A 20,970-nucleotide genomic window follows, 5' to 3' on the forward strand; every position below is an offset into this window, starting at 1 on the left:
ACTCCACCTCCACAGCATCTTGAAATGAAAATAAATATAGAAAGAGAGAAGAAGTTAGTGGTATCCAAGAGTTGGGGCAGGGACAGAAATCAGTTCTGCCTATAAAATGGTGGCTCCAAGGACCGGGTGTATGGAGTCCTTTCTGCTTTGGTGAAATTTGAGTAAGATCAGGGGATCATACTATTATCACTTTATTGTTTGTGACACGGAACAGTGGATTGCATAATATCACCATAGGAGAAAGCAGGTGAAGTATATGTGGTAGCTACTTGTATTATTTCTTAAGACTGCAATTCTCTACAATTATATAAAAGTCTTATTGTATGAAATACCGGATATAGTTAGAGGGAAAGTCTATAGGAGAAAAACAGGTATATAAATATCAAGTCAACATGGAAATACTTTAAACCCTTTATAAATACCTTAAACCCAAACCCTCATACTCAATGCTTTGGAAATCTTGATGAAAATGCATTTAAAAATTAATGTGCACTGTGCAGGTGAAAAGGGTGTGTTTGAAGCAAAATTTTATTCTTGTCTGTAGCAGGAATCTTAAAGGTCCTCCCCAGCTCCTCAGCTGATCCTGTTTCCTCAGACTGGAAGCTTCTGATTCCTCATCCAGAATGAGTCTCAGCTGAACTGCTACTCAAAAGCCTCAAAGCTTAACCAGCTAAAAGCTTCTAGTTTCTAGTCTTCAAGCCTTATATACCTTTCTGCTTTCTGCCCTCACTTCCTGGGATTAAAGGATCACTTTCTGGGATTAAAGGCATATGTCACCATGCCTGGCTGTTTCCAATGTGGCCTTGAACTCACAGAGATCCAGAGGGATTTCTGCCTCTGGAATGCTAGGGTTAAAGGTGTGTGCTACTACTGCCTATCCTCTATGTTTAATATTGTGGCTGTTCTGTTTTCTGACCCCAGATAAGTTTATTAGTGTGCACAATATTTCAGGGAACACAATACGACCACAGTTGTCTTATTGTTTATTATTCTCTCATTAAATTTTATTATTGAGGTGTGGTGGTGCAAACAACAGAGCAGAATACAATGGCCTTTGGAAAGCCTGTCTCACAGTTCCCAGGAAGAGGGCATGCCAGCATCTTCATAAGGCAGATAGGGTAGAGAGGCAGCACTGTATTTTCTGTGGGAAGAAACAAATAAGGCAGGGTAATTAGCTTAAGAGTAGCTGCTCTGGCAGTCCCAGAAAGCACTGGGGCAGAGACTCATCTTACATGTATGATACCTGGTCCTGAGGTGACTCAGGCAAGTAGCTAGAGTCCTGGAGTTAGAAGAACAAGAAAGAAGGTCTCTAGGGTGTAGTCTCTGGCCTTGTTGACTTGAATATGATTTGCATGCTCACTTGTAGTCCCTCACTGACTCTGCAGTTAAGCTAGCTCTAGAAAGACCAGTCCTCCAGAGTCCATGAAGAAGCAGCCATCAAAGTATACAAGTAGAAGGACCTGTGGAGCATCACTGGTGTGGACAGACCTCTTGTCCTCAGCTGACTTTCACTGATTGCCAAGGCAAGAAACAGCATTTGGCTGAGAAGTCTTAAGTAGGGTGTGTTCTACAGTATAGAATTTGGAGCATGGAGTTCTGGCCTGATCTTCACCCCTGTGATTTACAGGTATGTAAGTCTTCATACAAATATGATATCTTCCCAACACACAGGCCAGACCACACTGTCACTTCTATTTAAACCACTTCCAAGTTTACCAACCTCCCTAATGTGGCTCAGTCTCTAACTGGAGGACTATTGAATGTTGTCAGCTGGTGGGAGAAATACCTTAGAAGACTTTTGCTCCTCCTGAAAGTAGCAGTGGATTTCTTGCAATTCTCCAACTCTAGAACAGATAGTTATTGATTATCTCTGGCGAATGGGAAAGACAGTCACTAATGGTTGACTTATAGCCAGAGGTGAAGGCCTCAGAGGTGAGAGATACCAAGATGGGGATGTTCTTGCTGTTGTCTGGCCAAACTGCTCCCATATATAGCACACTGCTTGTCTCAGTTAGGGCTTCTACTGCTGTGAAGAGACGCTATGACCACGGCAACTCTTGTAAAGTTAATTGGGGTGGCTTACATTTTCAGAGATTTAGTCCATTACCATCATGGTACAAAAAGGTAGCATGCAGGCAGACATGATGCCGGAGAAGGAGCTGAGAGTCCTATATCTTGACCTGCAGGCAACAGGAAGTGGTCTGAGTGCCACACTGAGTGAAGCTTGAGCAAAGGAGACCTCAAAGGCCACCTTCACACTGACACACGTCCTCCAACAAGGCCACACCTGCTCAAACAAAGCCACACCTCCTAGTAAATGCTGCTCCCTATGAGCTTATGGGGGCCAATTACATCCAAACTACCACACTGCTCCATTTTGATAGTGCCTTTTTGGGGGAAGGTGTCTTGGTCACTATTCTATTGATGTAAAGAAACACCATGACTCTCTTCTGCTCTCTCCTCCTTGCCCCACCTCTCTCTCTTTCTGCACGTGTCTTCCACAGGCCTAATCACTCTCTTTTGTCCCCCACCCCTCCTCCTAGTAAAGCTCTGATATTGGGGGTGGGGTGGGGAGAAACACCATGACCACAGCAACTCCTATATTAAAAAACATTTAAATGGGGCTTCCTTAAAGTTTCAGAGGTTTAGTCCTTTATTATCATGGTAAGGACAATGGCTGCATGTGGGCAGTTTGTTAATAGATTTTTCTTTGGGCTGCCAATTCACATATCATGACATAGAGACTTATTATTAATTATGAAAGCTTGGCCTTATAGCTTAGCCTTGTCCCACTAGCTTTTATAACTTAAATTAACCCATTTATATTAATCTACATTTTACCTCTTGGCTTTTTACCTCTCTTCCATGTAACACCTCCTATTTCCTCTCCATGTCCTCTGATGTCTCCCCTTTCTTCTTCCCTGAGACCTCTCTGTCCCCAGAACCTCGCCTAACCTCTTCCTACCTAGCTATTGGCCATTCTGTTCTTTATTAAACCAATCACAGTGACACATCTTCACACAGTGTAAAGGAATGTTCCACAACAAGCAGGCATGATGCTGGAGAAGTAGCTGAGAGTTCTATATCCAGGTCTACAGGCATCACAAAGAGAGAAACACTGGGCCTGGCTTGGGCTTCTGAAACCTCAAAGCCCACCCAGAGTGACACACTTCTATCAACAAGGCCACACCTATTCCAATAAGGCCACACCTCCTAGTCCTTCCCAAGTAGTGCAACTCCCTGATGATTAAGCATTTAAATATATGAGCCTAAGATGGCCATTCTTATTCAAATTACCACAGGGAGTAATCTCCAAATCTCCAAAATGACAAAGACACACTGTTGGGACCACTGCTGAGCATACCCCCTCCCAAGTGTCAACCATAATGCATTCAACCTGTGTGGCCTCAAGCCACACATAGTCACAAAAATTACTTACCTGGAAGTGTAGCCTTAGCTTATCCAAAGCACTGTCTCAACTCTTTCTTTTCTGGAGCATTCAGCATAAGACAGGCATGCTCACTTCCCTGGGTTTGAACAATGTGCGCACAAGGTCTTCTGACCTTCCCACTGGATTCTGCCCCTTCAGCTGCAAAATAACCCTTGGAAATATTCACCTCCCAATGCTAAGCAACAAACTGGCCCAGCTTTAAAACACTAAAGAAGAAATTATCATGCTTTTCTCCCATCCCAACCAGGACAGCATGGATCAGATTTTGGCATAGCAAAGAGCAGAAGGTGGGGAAAACCCCCCACTTCTTAGCCCCAGGTTTCCCCGAGCATAGTTCTCACCACAGCTCTTGGTTTTTGGGAGGCACAGGGTTCCACTGATGCTTGAATCTTGTCCTTGAAACCTCTTGCAATAGGGTAGGCCTGGCATGGGGTACTTAAAGATGCCCATGGTTTAGCCTCACATACTCCCACCCTTGAGAAAGACACCGACTTAGCGGATTAGTACATTTGAAGGAAAAGCTAGCTCTGCTCAGTGTACCTCCATGTTTTCAGCCCTTTCTACCTATAGACAAGGATAGACGTGGTCAGGTGGTTAGCTAAAGGTCCAGGTACCCAGCTATGGTTATCTAAGGGTCCAGATATCCAGCTGTGGTTAGCCAAAGGTCCAGGTATCCAGTTGTGGTTAGCCAAGGGTCTAGGTATCCATCCAGATGTGCCTGTAGTCATTGGGTGTAGTCTTGATCAAGCTCATCTGGCTCCAGGCCAACTCATTCTGCTCCTTCAGTAACATCTGACAATTAAACTGCCACCTCTATCCCTGTCTTATTTCTCACTTGGTTCTAATCATAGAGGCGGGGGCTAGCTTTTTGGCTTGCCCAAGAACCTTGATTGTTTTTTAAGTCAACAAACAAACAAACAACAGTTTCTGCTTACCCTTGGCATTTTCCCTTCATGAGACTAAATAACTACAATAAGCTACATTACCTTAAAATACTCTGAAATAGAAATCATAGGCTGGTATGCTTTAAATAAATAGTTAACTTTAAGATTTGCCAGCTCTCTCTACCATTCTGAAGTAAAGACAGCTGGAGTAACAATGTTAACTTTAAAGAAATTCTTAAAAGTATCACTATTACACAAAATATATTGGATTTTTTTAACTTCATGAAAGAAACTGTGTTATAATATAATATAAAAGTCTTCCACTAAAACCTGTTCCTAGAATCCTCAGCTCCTGGGCCACCATGCCAGAGCTAGCAAGTGACCAGATGTCCTCAAAGGGTATAGTGATGCCTTGAGCCTGTAAATTTGGAAGTGACAAATGCTTGTGAAAACAGATGCACACTGAAGCATTGCTCTCACAGACTCTGGATGTCCTTTGTGTGACCCAATTAAGTCCAGTGTGCTTATGGAGCCCTGGACAAATTTTGTGGAAAAACTCTTAGTTTCACATGTCAAATGGATGCAAGTAACTACTCTTCATCAACTCAGAGAGCTCTGGGAGATGACCATTTATTTATAAATGCAAACCTACACAATGTGAAGTGAGGAAATGGAAATCAAGAATTTCACAGGGCCCTTAGCTTTTAGAGTTCGTGGATTTTCATCGCCAAAGAGACCCAGTAAATACAGGTGCTCTGTAAGTCTTCACTAGATTAAATAAAATCTATCTATATCTATATCCATATACATATGTATACTCATAGTCAAAAACAACTAGAGAAAGAAGCAGGCAGAACATGAGAGTTCTCATATCGTCAAAACCTGGCCTGGGAGCTATAGATGATGATTTATATGAGATACGCCCTCCATAGGCTCTATTATTTGAACATTTGGTTTTCAGTTAATGGCACTGTTTAAGGAAGTTTCTATGATGCAGCCTTGCTGGAGCAAGTACATCACTGGGGTGTACTTTGAGATGATGTGCATGGCCTCACCCTGTTTCATTTCACTCTCCCTGCTTCCCGTTTGAGGTCAAGGATGCAATCTCTCAGCTCCCTGCTCCCAATGCCATGCCTGCCACTTGCTACTATGTCTCCCTACCATGATGGACTCATACCCTCTGGAACCATAAGTGAAGAAAAACTCCCTTCTGTGAGTTGTTTTGGTACGGTGTTTTGTCACAGCAACAAGAAAATAACCAGTACACTATGTCTGCATCAAATGGCCATAGGGTCTAACTAATATAGGCAAATAGCACTGATTTTTTCAAGTATTTCACTCTGACAATTATCAAACATAATATGATTTGGGCCCAAGTGCCATTTTCAGCTCATTTAGACATTACAACAAGCATATGTATCGGAGTGTTTTTGTTTTGTTGCTAGTTCCATTTTTGGTTTAGGTTAGGTGCTGGGCCTTAAACCCAGTGCCTCATATTGGCCTTGAGCTATAACTCTGGCTCATCATTTGCCTCATGTTTGGTATGGACATTGTCAAGCCTATTAGCAATGAAGAGTGCATACTGCTGATCATACAGAAGAGCAGAGTGTCCCAAGAGCGGAACGTCAGGAATGACTCCACATGGGCACTTCCTGTTTAGTGTCCTAAGGCTGGGGCCAGAGTTGAGAGAGATTCTGTGTGGTTTGAGACCTAAGCTAAACTTGAGTTCCCTAGCAACCTAGACACTAGGCTGACTGACAGACCCACAAACAGACCCTTTAGTACCCTGGAGCATTTGAATCACCTTGAAGACCCTCCACACCTGCAAAGTTGTTCATTTTGTCATGACTATGAGTATGGAGTATGAAACACCAAGGAAGAAGATTTTTTAAATAAATAAATAAAGTCTATTTAATTCTGGTGCACTAGTTTGGGGCATTTCTTGCAAAATATTGGAAGGTAAGATAATTAAAGACTAAAATTAGGGATTTTGCAGTCAACTATGAATTTCAATGATTCTTATTTCCTTTCCTCATAATAAAAATAAAATTGGTTGTTTAAGTATGCACCTGGAATTGGTTAAAAGTATTCAAATCTTCCCCACTTGGAAACACTTCACAACAATCTTTTAAAAAATATTACTAATATGCTTTGACTGAGATTCTTGGCATTGGTTTCTGGAAGAAAATTTTAACTATTTCGGATCAAATACTTAAAAAGTAGCAGAACCCACTCCAAGTCCTGTTGAGCAGTCCAGAGGCCTGGAGAAATAGAACTGAAACTCGCTCTGCTGCTTAATCACAAATATGAATATCATGCAAGATGCTATAGTAAGAGCAAGGGAGACTTCAGTACAAACTACTGTTTTAGTCAACTTATTTTAAGGCGCATTGCTAGGTATTTTGGAATTCTTCCCCTCTGACCAAAATCTTTTATTCCTTTTTTTCTTATGCACTTCATCCTCTGGATGTCCTGTCATTTTCAACTAAGGAGATGAATCGTTCTCAACACTTGATTGAGCATTGTCCCTCATGCTATCCAGCTAGTGAGTCCAAGGATGTATGAAAAGAAGTGGCACATGATGGAGGCTGTCTAGGACTTTAGCATAGGCTGCATACATGTTCACACCTTTCCAGACTCCAAAAGAGTTTTATAGTCTATCCTGTTAACAATTCTCAGAAATGTGCATATGTTATGATCTAAACCACATGCTCACTGTTTTCTAAAATAACAATAAAATAACAGAACAAAGACTCTTAACTCAGAATATCTTGAAGTCATTGTGAAGTTTCTCCATTTGGAGAATTTGGGCCAGTTTAGTGTGTAGTGGAGGTGATGAAGTGGTTTGACTTGGGAAAGTTCCTAACATGCTAATATTCATGGGAAGTAGTATAATGCAGTCTGATACCTTCAATGCAATGAAGCAAAATTCACAAAGTAGGCCTACAAATTTTAAGCTACTGAAGAAATGTTGAATACCATGTTTACCAAATAGAAATCTTGACCAATTTGTGCTAGGCCTGTTCTGAAGATTCTATGTCACAGATGAGTAAGCAAAAATATGCTCAATGAAAATGAATAATGTATGGCTTATATTACTGGCATGTACTCATACAACAAATTCACAAGACAAGGTATGGGTCTGTGATAGATACCCAAAAGAAACAATTTAAAATAGGAGGCTGGAGAGATGGCTGAGCAGTTAAGAGGGTTTGCTGCTCTTCCAGAGGACCTGAGCACTCAGATCAGAGTTCACAACCACCTATAACTCCAGCTCAAGGGACTAATGCCCTCTTCTGGCCTCCATAAGAACCTGCACACACATATGTGTAAGCATCTTTAATTAAAATTAAAGTTTTAAAAGAAGTGTGGGTTCCAAAAAGTCTACTGGAGAACTCCTACAGCTGATAAACACCTTCAGTAATGTGGCAGGATACAAGATTAACTCAAATCAGTAGTCCTCCTATACACAAGTGATAAATGGGCTGAGAGAGAAATAGAAGAAACATAACCCCTTAAAATAGCCACAAATAATACAAAATAACTTGGGGTAACTCTAACCAAGCAAGTGGAAGACCTATATGACAAAAACTTTGTCTTTGAAGAAAGAAATTAAAGAAGATATCAGAAAATGGAGAGATCTCCCATGCTCATGGATAGGTAGAACCAACATAATAAAAATGTAAATCTTACCAAAAGCAATCTACAAATTCAATGCAATCCCCATCAAAATCCCAACACAATTCTTTCCAGACCTTGAAAGAACAATACTCAACTTCATATGGAAAAATAAAAACCCAGAAGCTAAAACAATCCTGTACAGTAAAGCAACTTCTGGAAGCACTATCACCCCTGACTTCAAGCTCCACTATAGATCTATAGTAATAAAAACAGCTTGGTATTGGCATCAAAACCAACATGTGGGCCAATGGAATTGAATTGAAGACCCTGACATTAATCCACACACTTATGAATACCTGATTTTTGACAAAGAAGTCAAAACTGTACAATGGAAAAAAGAAAGCATCTTCAACAAATGGTGCTGGCATCACTGGACATCAACATGTTGAAGATTGCAAATAGATTCATATCTATCACCATGCACAAAACTCAAGTCCAAATGAATCAAAGACCTCAACATAAATCCAGTTACACTGAATAGAAGAGAAAGTAGGGAGTAGTCTTGAATACATTGGCACAGGAGACCACTTCCTGAATATAAAACCAGTAGCACAGACACTGAAAGCAACAATTAATAAATGGGACCTCCTGAAAATGAGAAGCTTTTGTAAGACAAAGGACATTGTCAATAAGACAAAACGACAGCCTACTGAATGGGGAAAGATCTTCACCAACCCCATATCTGGCAGAGGGCTGATCTCCAAAATATATAAAGAACTCAAGAAAATAGACATCGAAATACCAAACTATTCAATAAAAAACTGGGCACAAATCTAAACAGAGAATTCTCAACAGAAGAATCTCAAATGGCTGAAAGACATTTAAGGAATTGCTCAACTTCCTTAGTCATCAGGGAAATGCAAATCAAAACAACTCTGTTGCCTTCTTAAACCTGTCAGAATGGCTAAGATCAAAAACAGTGATGACAGCTTATGTTGGAGAGGATGTGGAACAAGGGGAACATTCCTCCACTGTTGGTGGAAATGCAAACTTGTACAGCTACTTTGGAAATCGATATGGCAACTTCTCAGAAAATTGGGAATCAGTCTACCTTAAGACCCAATGATACCACTCTTGGGCATATACCCAAGGGGTGTTCAATCATACTACAAGGACACTTGCTCACCTATGTCCATAGCAGCATTATTCATAAAAGCCGGAATGTGGAAACAACCTAGATGCCCCTCAACTGAAGAATGGATAAAGAAATGTGGTACATACACAATGGAATATTACTCAGCTGTAAAAAAACAATGACATCATGAGATTTTCACGCAAATAGATAGAACTAGAAAATATCCTGAATGAGGTAACCCAGACTCAGAAAGACAAATATGGTATGTACTCACTCATAAGTGGATACTAGATGTAAAGCAAAGGATAACCAGACTACAACCCACAGCTCCAGAGAAGCTAGCTAACAAGGAGGACTCTGAGAGAGATAAATGGATCACACTGGGAAGGGAAAATAAATGTGATCTCCAGAGTAAACTGGGGGCAAGGGGAGGCAATAGACAGGAGGGGATGGGGAATGAGAACAAGAGGGAAGGGGATGGTCAAGCTGAAACAGGGATGGAGTAAGAGAGCAATGAAAGAGATATCTTGATAGAGGGAGATGTTATAGGGTTAGGGAGAAACCTGGTGCTAGGGAAATTTCCAGGAATCCACAAGGATGGCCCCATATTAGACTATTAGCAATAGTGGAGAGGGTACCTGAAGGGGCCTACCCCAGTAACTATGGTGAATACCCTAACTGTCACCATAGAGTCTTCATCCAGTAACTGATGGAAGCAGAGGCAGAGATCCACAGCCAAGCACCAAGCCAAGCTCCAGAAACCCAGTCAAAGAGAGAGAAGAGGGATTATATGAGCAAGAGTGGGGGTCAAGATCATGATGGGAAAATCTACAGAGACAACTGAATCAATCTCGTGGGAACTCATGAACTTTAGACCAACAGCTGTGGAGCCTTCATGGGACTGGACTAGGCCTTCTGCATATGGGAGACAGTTGTATTACTTAGTCTATTTGAGTGGTCCCTGGCAGTGGGACCAGGATCTATCCCTGGTGCGTGAGCTGGCTTTTTGGAGCCCATTACCTATAGTGGGATGCTTTGCTCAGCCTTGATGCAGAGGGGAGTGGTTTGGTCCTGCCTTAACTGAATGTACCAGGCTTCAGGATTTGCTAATTCCTCATGGGAGGCCTTACCCTCTTGGAGGAGGGGATGGGGGAGTCAGGGAACAGAAGGCTGGAAGGGAGCAGGAGGAGGGATGAGAGGGGATCTGTGGTTGGTATGTAAAGTGAATTTTAAAAATTCCTAAATAAAAAAAATTAATTTTTTTTAAAAAAAAGTGTGGGTTCATTTTATTGTGTTTTTAGGAACTATAGTCCATGGTCTAATTGTTCTATTGTTTCTCTGCTTGTTGAAAAGAAGACTGTCCTAGAAGAAGGGTCTATCAAAAGCTAGTAATCTCATGGTACCCAGGAGCAGAATCAGACAAGAAAGAGGCAGGACAAGGAATATCTTTCCAAGGCATGCTCTTAAGACACCTACTTCCTCAACCTCCTCCTACATTCTACCACCTCCCAACAATGCCATTTTATCATAACTCCATCAGGAGACTAATTCATTGATTAGGTCAGAGCCCTCAGCATCCAAGTACTGCCAGGTAGAGAGCAGGCCTACAACACATGAATCTTTTGTGGGAATATTTTATATTCAGCCTATAACAGTCAGTGCTCAATATTTTGGAGAGCCACCTCATACTGAAAATCCATCACAATGAATTGCTTTTTCCAGAGAAGTCTACATTGATTGTGGAAAAGGAAGAAAGGCCCACTAAAGCTGATTATGCTCTGGAAAAATGTAATGATTTCTCTGCCTTGGGAATTGGCACATATAAATTCAAAAGGAGTCAGGCAATAACTGTTATGGCAATGATGAAATGTTTATATTTCTTTATCTTTTGTATTTTCTTGGAAACTTGACCTACAAAAATCATATTATTTTCTGGCACCTTTTTTGAGAAATCTCTGTTGATTTGCTAATGAAAATAGAATCAGACTATAAGAATATTCATGAAAAACACCTATTTCTCCCTAATTCCAATTCTGATCCCAGACATGAAAAGCAATTTGTGCAGTAGTTTTCCAACCCTGAAAGATGTGGCATATTATACTACTGCATCCCATTGCTCACAGTCATCCTATTGAGGGATCATATACCTAGTTATTGTCATAAAACTTTCAATGTCTCTCTGGAAGAGGGGGAGATTTTTGGACAACATGCATGACTTGCCTTGGACAACAGAACAGAGAACATACCATATCCAGGCTGTATTTAAAGAGCTATTCTATAGTATGCAATGTTTTGCACTTTAAAAATCACAGGTAAGAAGAAGGCTGAAGGGGTTGAAGAGTTCATGGACAGATTGAGCAACATAGCCAGATTCTAACTCAAGAAAAAAAAATGATGACCTATTCTGTCTCTTTCCTCCCATTATGAGGTTATTATGTCCACATGTAGTTGTTCCTAAAAACACATCCTTGGATGAAAACCTGTGCTGTGGTGGGAGAACAAACCTCTTTAAGAGGCATTGGAACTGGTATATTATTGGTAACTGAAGTGTAAAGTTAAAATGTTGAACAATGCAAAGCAGTGGGACTAAAGATGAGTAACACACACAACAAGAATAGGTGCTCAGAGCATAAGGAATGTGGAGTCTTGTGGCATCACTCAGTTTCTGGGTCAACTCCTGAACTACCTATCCATTCTTGGGAATTCCAATATGAGTCTATTAGATGTCAAATTTCTGAGACTTGGTTAGCTAAGTTTGTCTTAACTGAGTGGACAGCTCTCCTACTGAGATGATATTCACCCTTTCTGTCCTCATTCTGTCCCAGTGACAGAGAGACCTGTGTCTCACCTCTGTGTTCCCAGGGCTGTTTCTCCATCAAGCACTATCTCCCCCATATTTGTAACTTCCAGGTATGTTGTGTGATATTTTGATTGTGTTCTGGCAAATAAAACTTACTTGGAGTCAGAGGGTGGAGCTAGACACTAGCTGACCAATATTAACCATAGAGATTTTGTAGGACTGTAGACAGATAGGACAGAAAGTAGTAAGGTGGACAAGAGAAGGATCTCACACCTTTTAGAGGAAGGAATGGAACAGGTAGGAAAAGACTGGTGGCTTCTCTGCTCCTCTGATCCTTCAGGTTCTTACCACAATATCTGACTCCTGAATTTTTATTGATTAAAAATAATTAGAATAATGCTTCACAGGTACATTTAGGTATGATCAGTGCCATGCAACTCTGATGTCAGTCTTGATTAGTTCCTTAACCACCATCACTTCTGTAGTAGAACAGGCCCATAGGGTCAAGGAAATTGGCTTAAACTGGTTACCAAGGCATGCACATAACATACTTCCTTATTAGCCAACCTGGAGTCTGCCTGAGGGCCTAGTGAATTCCTAAACATCAGAATTCCTAATCGTGCCCAGTCAATGAGGAATGACCACACAATGTCATCAGATTGGGGCACTGTCCAGAGCTCCTGCTCATGCCCACACAATGTTACCAGATCAAGACACAGCCTCAGTGCTGGGAGGAGGGTATATAAGGCTTTCCTTGTTACTGAATAAAGGAGTCTGCTGTTTGTCTTTTCACCTGACTCCCGGGGTCTGTGTCATTGACTCCACATCTTCTCACTCTCTCCCCCAACAGAGCCATTAGGACATAGTAACACACCTCCAGCACACCATGTTTCACTTAATACCTAATGTGTCAGTCTAACTAGTTGTCTCCTTGCCTGTGTTCACAATTCTATAGAAGCTTTTAATTCATGACTATCAAAGTTCAGAGAAGTTTTTTTCAAAGAAAAATTGGATTATTCAGAAAGGAATAAGCAAATTGGTAAACAAATGATATGGAAACAATAAACATGTATTTTAAATGCATGAACTAATAAAGGATGACAGGAAGGATGTACAACAAATTGCTAAATGGTCTTATTAATAAAAAAAAAAAAACCCAGAGCCAGATACTGGAGTGAAAACTAAGAGGTCAGAGAAGCAGAAAGAAGCCAGTCACATTTTTACCACTAAGAAATCCTCAGCCCAAGAGAGCTACTTCCTGTATACTCATGCCTATATAACTTTCTGTGCCCTGCCATCTTACTTCCTCTCTCTGCTCAGCTACATCACTTTCCACTTTCCACTCAGCTCTATCACTTCCTGTCTGTCTGTACAGACCTCCAGACCTCTATGGTTAACTAGCACTAAAATTAAAGGCATGTCCCACCATGCCTGGCTCTGTTCCCAATGTGGCCTTGAACTCACAGAGATCTGGATGAATCTCTGCCTGGCCAATGCTAGGATTAAAGGTGTGTGCTACCGCTGCCTGATCTCTGTTTTTAATATAGTGGCTAGTTTTTCCCTCTGATCCCCAGATAAGCTTTATTTTGGTGCACAAACAAAATATCACCACAGAAGGATGTAGTTCTGGCATCCAGGGGCTACAGGACATGTCAAATGTAGGGAATAAACTGGAATTAGTTTGTGAGCGGATGGCAGACAAGTTTGAACATGGCAAAGTGTTTATACTCTTCCCTCTGTGGACAATGAGAACTACTACAGGATTTTGATTATGGAAAAACATGTTTCTAGTTGCATTTTAAGGACCAGTAATGAAAACTGAAGGGGAAGGAATAGAAATAAATACTGTGGTTCTATAAGGTGTGATGTCAGTTACCCAAACTGTGGGAGGAACAAAGATTAGAAATGTAGGCAGAGACATGCAAGATGAACTAAGAAAGCAAAACTGTTTGGTGGGAAAAGGGTAGTTGAAGAAGATGTGAGAATTCCTGGTCCAGCTGTTGGTGGCCAGAGGACAGAAGAAGGAACATGCTGTTGAGGACAGTGAGGTCAGCAATAGACTGGGGTTTGGAAAGATGCCACCCAGAAATAGGTTTTCTCTAAACAGTGGGGAAAGAAATGTTGATCAATGAGTCAACTGCAGAAAAGGGACAGTCAAGAGGTAGGAACAAGGACAAACTGTAGGAACCAGGAGAGAACACAGGCAAAGACACTGTCTGGAAGAAGCTTATATTTCAGAATGCCTGCAAGGGACATCCACAGAAACTCTGAGAAAGCATGATCAAAAGTAGAGAAGACTTGGGAAACTGAGGGCAAACATGTTTCAGAAAGGAAGGATGGACTGGCGGACACTGCAAGAAAGAAAACATCAACATGGAGCCAAAGTCTCTGACATAAATAAATTTTAAAATTAGGGTAGGGTGCGGCTCAGTATAGAACAGCTGGTTGGCATGTGCAAGCAAGGCCTCTAGGCTCTATCTCGACCACCAGGAAGGTTAATGTGCACCATTCCCTGAATCGGATAAATTGATGATGGTATAAGAGAAAAGGGGGAATTCCTGTGAGGATCACACTAACAGAAGTTTATATGGACAGAGAACACGACTTCCCACTACAAACCTTAACCTGACTAATCCATGTCTATGCAAATCATCAATTCTGTTCAGGGCCTGGTGTTTCCCCACAAATGAACTAAACTGAGTGATCTTGGCCATCGCCTCCTGCTCTCAAAGACTATGTTCATCCTGTAAGATAAAGCTGTACATGAGTTTGCTCTCGGTGTTTTTGTGGAGATCAAACCCAGACAGGGCCTCTTCGGAGCTTGGCAAGTACTTTATCGTTGAGTTGCACTCACAGCCTTTAAACTGATTAAAACACGATGTTACTTTGTCTGACTGTCCAGTCTAAATCCATCATTCTTTACTCTCTAGAGCCAGAGAAGAAATTTTTTTATCAATCATTAATTTTCTTATGAAAATTCCTAGCTCTCAAAGCAATGTACAAACCAAAGCTCGAGTTTAAAATCCATAATAAAATACATGTGCGCTTTTAAAAACTGAGAGATGCTTGCGAATGTCTTTTAAAAGCCTCATTCCTAAATCACAGAACTATTTTGGCAAAGAAGGGTGTGGTGTGACATTTACTTACCACATTTAGGTATCATTTCTGCCCTACAAATAGCAGGAATGTATCCAAAAGGTCCAATTATTGTAAGCAAGTATTTCCATGAAGAACATCTGGCTTTTTGGCAAATATGTGAATGGCTTGGTTGATGGCTATTTCGTTGCCCCAAGATGCTCTGTGCTCTCTGACTTGGACAAATGCCCTTGAGGCTATGCAGCAGCTTTCCCTTTTACTCCAAAATATTTTGGACTTGTTTCTTTTGTGAACCCTCTGGTTCTGTTCCAGGATTGGTGGCCATGCTCAACATGAAAAGTTTCTTCCACTGTTTCTCACAAACTATATTCCAACCTCTTTTCTTTTCTCTGTAGGTATTTTATGTATAAATAAGTAAAAAAAAAAAAATATATAGTTTGTCAATTGTCATCTGTTATGCTTAAGCCCAGTTCTGTCCAGCTATTGTCTTGGGATTCCCGAGTGTCTTTGTGTCTAGGGATCTGGCTGTGGATGTCAAAGGGACACATGAGCCGAGTGTCAAATCCTTCTTCATGTCCCCAACAGTCATAAATTCTGGGCAGAATACAAAGCTATTCACAGGCAACCTCCAAAGCAGGGGAGAAAGTAGAAACACACAGCAGTAAGTAGACTCTGAAGCCTCAGGACTCCAGAGAATACAGGGACCACTGTTATTACTTAATCAAATAGCAGGAAGTAGTATATTCCAAACAAGAGTCAAAATACAGATAACCTGCAAGAAAATCTCATAATATCTGTCTGTGAACGATGGCAACTGCACCTTCACCTGTTGCTTAGATGGGCGGCTTTCCTGGCTATGTTAGCCCACTGAAAATGCATTGACACCTCCCAGTTCTAGTATTGACATAACCCAAATGTGTATCACCAGTGAGAAGATAAAAACATATAGTTATGTATAGACAATCATGGAATATGACTCAGCCATGAAAAGAAAGGGAGCCAGGTATGATGGGACATACCTGTTTTCCCAGCTACTTAGAAAGATGAGAGAGAAGCCATTCTTGAGCCCAGGAATTTGAGGCTAGCCTTGGTAAATACAGTAGTATATAGGCAATATAGTAAGACCCTTATCCAAAAAATAATCTGTAATAATAAAGAGATCCTGTGAGAAAGCACAGAAGAACTTCCAAGACATTATACCAAGTGAAACCAGCCAATCAGAGAAAGACAGATACTGAGTAACTTCAATGTGTAAGGTGACTGGCCAGACTCAAAGAAGCAAGATGGCTGCTGGGCTGGGAGTGGGAGTGGCGAGGAGCTGCTGTTACATTGGATGTTACATTTCTTTACAAAATGAACAAGTTCTAGAGATCTGCTGTGCAAGCCTCTTTACAGTTCCCAGTCCTGGAATGTGTGCCTCAGTGGGGCCAGTGGGGCCAGTGTGTCAGTCTCACGGAGGGTGTGTACTCTACCACCTAAGACACATGCACCCAGGCCTGTGCTCATGGGATCTACTCAGTGTGGAGCCTCTGTAGATCTCATGTCTACGCTCTTACTACACAGTGAGATAAACTCACCCAAAGAGTAATGTCACCCCCACCCACTCCAAAATCCCACAAGCAATAAAAGAAACACGCAATTTGGGAACAAAGTAGCAGAATTCAGCAACTAACCACACAGCCTGGTTCCCTTTCCCTCTCCTCAAAAGAAGTCAATGACAAATCAAAAGAATCTAAAGGCATACAAGCTGCAGAGGAATGGCTGCCTGTTCCCTTTCTGAATACGCACTTAAATGACATGAGTTCCTCCATGGCATGTATACTGAGCTCTGCCTCCAAACAAAGAAGGGGCTTATGGACTCCTATAAAGAACCTCAGTTCTTCAGCAGTCCTTTCCTTCCCCAGAGACATCATTTCTATCACCATTTCCACCAGAGGAAGAAAGGGTGACTGGCTGCCATCTCCTACTACCATGAGTCAAAATCAACCCTTCCTTTCTGAAGTTGCTTCTGTCAGAGAGAGAGAAGATTACGAATAACATGTGCATGTTTATCGTCGTCTTCTTTTCAAGTGTAGAAAAGGGCTCTCCTTCAAATGGCTCTTAGAATCAGATGGTTCATTTGGATTCATTTTGAGTTCTCTCCTTTCTAGTGTTTTCTTTTTTTGTTGTTGTTTTTTGTTTAATTTTGAAAAATATGTTTCACTTTACTTTCTGGAGATTCATGAGACTTACAGGTTTTGATGAGGATGAATACGCAGTCATTATGGTTTTGTTGTTGTTTTATTGAGAGTAGTTTTTTCATACAATAGATCCTGATTATTATGGTTCCCCCTCCCTCTACTCCTCCCCGTTCCTCCCTACCTCCCCTTCCATCTGCATCCACACCTTTTCTGTATCATTAGAAAACAAATAGGCATCTAAGGAATAATAACAAAATAAGATAAATAATAAATAAGTAAATCGGAATATGACAACACACCCAAACAAGAAAAAGAGCCAAAGAAAAAGCACAAGAAACACATATAGATGCAGAGATACACGTTTGCACAGCTAAGAATCCCATAAACACCCAAACCAGAAGCCATGCATGGTATGTATGCAAAGGACCTGTAAGGTTGTTTTTTTTTTTTTTAATGCCCTGACTTAACATTATGAGACAAAGAACCTCCAAAGATGCCATTGAATTCATTCTGTCTTGGCCATCTACTGTTGGGCATGAAGCCTACCCTGAAGCATGGTTTGTTTCCCCAATGAGACTCCCTTGCAGAAAACTAACTGTTGTGGGATGATCTTTCTGCATACTATGACTATGTGTTGCTCCCACTGGTTAATAAATAAAGCTGCTTTGGCCTATGGTAAAGCATGATAAGAGCCAGGTAGGAAATCCAAGCAAAAATACAGGGAGAAGAAAAGCAGGGTCAGGGAAGACTAGAGACAGACACCCAAGAAGCAAGATGCCAGCAGACCAGTAATGCCACAGCCACAATGGCAATACATAGATCAATAGAAATGGGTTAATTTCTATTGATTAAGATGTAATAGCTAGCTAGCTATAAGCCTGAGCCATAGACCAAACAGTTTATAATTAATATTAACCCTCTGAATGATTATTTTATAAAAAAAAAAAATGGCTGTGGCCTGGGTAGACCCAGGTGGGACCAAGAAACTTCAGTCTGCAACTAATTTTTCATTTGCAAGTGGCTATTAATTGGAGACAGCTTCTGTTTTAGGGATGTGGATGCATGTCCACTTCTCTCAGCTCTAGATACCATCTGGTGCAGACCCATGCAAGCCCTCCTTGTGCATGCTACCTCAGTCTATGAGTTCATATGTGTGCTAAGCCCTGTTGTGTGTAGTAGGCCTTGCTTTGTTGGTGTCCTCCATTCTCTCTGGCTCATATACTATTTCTGTCTCCTCTTCCCCAGAGTTCCCTGAGCCTTGGAGGGTGGAGGGTGGGGATTTATGGAGACTGCCCATTCTCCTGCCTTCTTTCACTTTATCTTTCCTACCTAAGGGATTGTGAGGAACTCTTCTGTCCCAAGGCCAACAATATCAATAATCAGTCACAATTGACATTTCAGAGAGTCCTAAGCACACCTCACTGGATCAACTGGCCTGCCAGAATGAATGAAAATACCTTCCAAAGATACCCAGATGCTAGGCCCGGACACCTGGACTTGGCCAGAAATCAGTCCTGTATAAGCAGCCATTGCTTAGGCACTAGCCCTGCAGCCTGTTCTCTACATCTCAGGTCTCCTATAAACTGATGGGAAGACCCCATTGCTGAAGACAACACTTACACAGCTCACTGAACACAGAGCTGGTGCCTACATACAACCTTCACCCCTAAAGACTAGTATTCTTGTTAGTACTCTGCACACTACCAAAATAGAAATGCAAGCACCAACCCAGCCATAAACCTTTTGATCTACAATAGCGGCCTGTCTTCAAGATACACTGGTACAACAGTGGAACGAAGCTTGTGGAAGTAACCAACCAATAGCTTATTTGAGTTAAGGCCCTCTCCATAAGATGGATGCCCCAATACTCAATGCTGTTTAGGTGGTCAAGAACCTGTGACTAAATAGGCCAGGAACCTAGGAGAAAACCAAATACTCCTGTCCTGATAAAGGAATATAACAATAAAATTACTCCTAATGACATTCTGCTATACTCATAGATCTATGCCTTTCTCAGCCATCATCAGAGAAGCTTCCTCCTGCAGCAGATGGGAACAAATACAGAGACCCACAGTCAGACAACATACATAAAATTAAGAGACCTTGGAATATTCCTTTCTAGTGTTTCCAAATAATATTGAGCCTGACACTTTTTAAATAAACCTTTAAAAGTGAAGTTCTGTAGAATGCTCCCGTTCTGCTATAACTGTTTGGACTTGCTTTCCCTTCTACATATGTACATATGAGGGAAAATATCTGGGAATGTTTATCGATAGTTAATGATACAACTATTTCTGGATGGTGGGATTGAACATTTCAGTTATTTAACAATTATTTATGGATATTCCCTCAGAACTTTTATTATGTATAATGAACACAAATCATTCTAAAAGAGAGGGCTTTTCCCCCCTGAAAACAGTAGTTAATAATAATAGAGGCAATAACAATAACAAAAGAGCAAAAATGCTTAGTCTTTAAGTATTAATAATGTATCTAATTTTTTTAATATTTCTGATTTAATAAAGATTTTAAGAAAACTCATGTAGTATTTAAATGTAATTGCCCCCATAAGCTCATAAAGAGTGGCACCATTAGGAGACGTGCCTTTGTTGGATTAAGTATGGCCTTATTAGAGGAAGTGTGTCACTGCGGAGGTGGGCTTTGAGGTCTCATATATGCTCAAGCCACACTGTGTCTCAGTTCATTTCCTGTTGCCTATGGATCAAGATGTAGAATTCTCAGTTCCTTCTCCAGCACTATGATGTCTGCCTGCACACCCCCCATGTCCCACCAAAATGATAATGAACTAAACATCTGAACTGGAAACCACCCAAATTAAATGTTTTCCTTTATAAGAGTTGTTGTGGCCATGGTGTCTCTTGACAGCAATAGAAACCCTAAGACAATTCACAAAGAAATATTGTTTAGAAAATAAATGCATATATTATGAATAAATGATAAATAAAAAATCATGTAAATACAAGAAATAAAAAAATCTAGTCACAGAACTAAAAGAGAATGAGATACAGAGTGAAACTCTGCAGGTAGAGTAAGTGGTAGAATTGGTAATTAGACAACAGGATAAAGAAAGTTTTCTAGAACTTACCATAGAAATGAAATGAGACACAAGAATAGAATAAAGCTAGGAAATGTGTGTGCAGTGAGAAGCTGTTTCCCAGGGAGCTGCTGTTTGAGGAGTGGGAAAAGACACACCAGAAGCAATGATACAAGCAGAGAATGAGGATGCCCAAGAAAAAAGAGAGACTAAAAAACCCCACCCAGGGAATGCTGCCCAAAGCAAGCTGTCAGCCCACCATTAAAGCCATTGGAATACAGACAGACAATATACAAAGATGCACACAGACAGAAGTTGTCTCAGCACTAGAAGAATCCAGAAATTTATGGGGCGAGTGAGGAGGGCAATAAAGTGTGAGCAATATTACATTGTAAGCATTACTTGTAAATGGGAGGGAAGATTTTCTTTTTTAGCTTACAGGTCAGGCTACATAAAACCTTGATACTGAGAAAAGGAAGGGGAGGGGGGATCCAAAGCACTATATTCATTGTGTAAATGAGATTTTAAGAGAGTAAGTAAATTTTCTTAAAGTCAGAAATGAAACTGAAGTATGAATTCAAAGACAGAAGCAAGTGCTGGTGCTATCAGTCATCCTGGGAATCTTGAGGACAAGAGTGGAACCTGACCACTGCTGCTCTGTGATTGGAAGTTCGAAGAGAGGTATACAGGGTCTGTGCATGCTAGGAAGTTGTAGTAATAACCTGAGTCAATAAAGACTGAATCTCTG

At 41.0% G+C, this 20,970-nt stretch overlaps 1 long non-coding RNA gene across 1 annotated transcript in view; it reads right to left on the reverse strand.

Moving 5' to 3' along the window:
- Window positions 1–966: 966 nt before the first annotated feature.
- Window positions 967–20,970, reverse strand: part of LOC119088027 — a 49,547-nt gene continuing 29,543 nt past the window's right edge. Inside the window, exon 3 of the long non-coding RNA XR_005091583.1 lies at window positions 967–1,141. This is a non-coding gene — a long non-coding RNA (uncharacterized LOC119088027). The remainder of the gene's footprint in view (window positions 1,142–20,970) is intronic.

This window comes from Peromyscus leucopus, chromosome 5 (genome assembly GCF_004664715.2).
Source record: "Peromyscus leucopus breed LL Stock chromosome 5, UCI_PerLeu_2.1, whole genome shotgun sequence".
Classification (NCBI taxonomy): Eukaryota; Metazoa; Chordata; class Mammalia; order Rodentia; family Cricetidae; genus Peromyscus; species Peromyscus leucopus.